Raw genomic sequence first — 2,500 nt, 5'->3', positions numbered from 1 at the left:
ATCATTTTATCAGCTCTCTCTCTTTCTATTATCTATCTCTTTCTCTCATCTCTATCTTTTTATCATCTCTCTCTCTCTATTTCTCTGATCTCTCCCTCTTTCTATCATCTCTCTCTCTCTCTGTCTCTCTCTTTCTATCATCTCTTTCTTCCATCTCTCTCATCTCTCTTTTTATCATCTCTCCCTCTCTCTCCTTCTCTCTTTCTATCATCTCTCTTTCTCTTTCTCCCATCTCGCTCATCTCTATCTTTTTATCATCCCTCTCTCTCTCTCTCTCTTTCTCTCATATCTCTCCCTCTGTCTCTATCTCTCTCTTTCTATCATCTCTCTCTCTGTCTCTCTCTTTCTATCACATCTTTCTCTCTCTCTCTCTCCTGTGTGAACAGTGTTTCGGAGGCGTGGCCAGTGTGGTCCCAGTGGTGGTACTGTATACAGTGAGTGTCTGGGAGAGATCAGGCAGGGCTGTTTCCCACATGGTAGGGAGCAGTGGGAGTGTGTTCCTGTCACAGCCAGGGTCGACCAATCAGGGTGTGGGAAACCTTCTGGTCATGTGACCTCAGTCTGACGCTGGTTTCACTACGCCGGTCGGCGGTGACGCAGCGACACAGGATCTCCCCAGTGACGACCCCCCGGGGAAGAATAGAATGTTGCGTGGTCATAGTCCCAGGGTGTGTGTGTGTGTGTGTGTGTGTGTGTGTGTGTGACTCAACCAAATGTGATCAAATGAGTAACGTTGTGGAAATCCCCCAAAGTAATTTCTGTGTGACAGGCGGCAGTCACGGGCAGCAATGTTCCAGTGTGTGTGTGTGTCTGTGTGTGTGTGCGAGCGTGTGTGCGCGTGTGTGACCGTGTGTGTGTGTGTATTTGGTGTGTGTGTGCATGCGCATGAATGTGTGTGTGACTGTGTGTGCGCGCCTAATAAGTGTGCGTGTGTGTGAGTGTGTGAGTGTGAGTGTGTCTGACACACATCGTATCAGTGACACAGCACCGCGGAGCCACAATGGAAGCCATTGTGAGGTGACGTGGTGTCCAGCTCACTCCCCTGGCCCCAGGGTGTCTTTCGGGGGGGGGCAGGGGGGTGGAATTGCTGGAACGTGACGAAAGTCAAGTCCTAATTTCCCGGTAAACGGAGAATACCCCAGGGACAGCGGCAGTCATGCATGCCTCATGTCAGAGGGAGGGAGGGAGGCTTCTATAAACGGAACCGTTTCAAGTTCAGAGTATATTTAGACAGCTTCCTCTCTACGTGGGGGCGGCTGTGGCGCAGGAGGTAGTAGTAGTAGGCGTTTAATGAAGGCAAGGTCGGCAGATCGGCGGTTCGAGCCCAGCCTGGCCACATGTCGAAGTGTCCTTGGGCAAGACACTGAACCCCAAAATTGCTCCCAGTGAGCGGGCCAGTGCAGTCCATTTACCATCTCATCGAAAACCCTACTGATGATACTGTAGGGCTGCGGGGGAGGCCGGCGGAGGTAGGAATCGGAGGACGGGCTCCTCATTGTAACGCTCGGAACGTTCCGTACGCTACAATGAGCTCCGTCCTCCGATTTCTACCTCCACCTCCACCGGCCTCCCCTGATTCCTCTCCTCCGACAAAATGAAAACAACTGGTATTTATTGTATTATATGCACTAGGTATTATACGCACTAGGATACATATGAGAGTACAATTACATTTGACTGTCCCTCCTAAAGACCTCTTCATCCCCACTACCCCCACCCTCTAGCAATGTGACTGCCAATGGTCTCTGTTCCCGAGCATAGATTACATGTTTTTGTGATGGCTGATGGATAGATGATTCACTTACTTAGACAAATGTATTTGTTGTAAGTAGCTTTCGGATAAAGGCGTCTGCTAAAATGGCGACATTTTTAAAAAAGCACAGAGGGGTAGCACAGAGAAACAGCGCTATGTCTCCTGGAGGGAGGGAGGGAGGTAGGGAGGGAGGGAGGGAGGGAGGTAGGGAGGTAGGGAGGGAGGGAGGGAGGGAGGGAGGTAGGTAGGGAGGGAGGTAGGGAGGGAGGGAGGGTAGGTAGGTAGGGAGGGAGGGAGGGAGGAGGAACTGAACAAGAAAACAACAACAACTAAACACCAGGAAGGAGGCTGGTCGGAGGTAGACATCGGAGGACGGGGGGGGCGTTGTAACGTACGGAACGGAATGAGGAACAGTATCAAACGCACGTGTGTGTGTGTGTGTGTGTGTTTGATACCATTCCTCATTCCGTTCCGTGCATTACAACGCCACCCCCCGTCCTCCGATGTCTACCTCCGCCGCCCCCCCCCCCCCCCCCCTCCCCCCGCAACAGTATAACAACTGAAGATGTATTACTGTATAGTCCCCCAGACGGGCAGTCTGACTACCGCGCATCTCCATGACGATCGTTTTGGCCGCCTCGACTACATGTTGGAACCCTGTCTGTTGTGTTAGGTAAGACCTTGTTTGTCTCCCCAGCCCTCCAGGCGCCTGTACTGACGGAGTGTCTGCCTTGGCTCGTCGTTTAA

Source organism: Nansenia antarctica (assembly GCF_963989245.1).
Source record: "Nansenia antarctica genome assembly, chromosome: 20".
Taxonomy (NCBI): domain Eukaryota; kingdom Metazoa; phylum Chordata; class Actinopteri; order Argentiniformes; family Microstomatidae; genus Nansenia; species Nansenia antarctica.
This window is presented reverse-complemented; position numbering follows the sequence as displayed.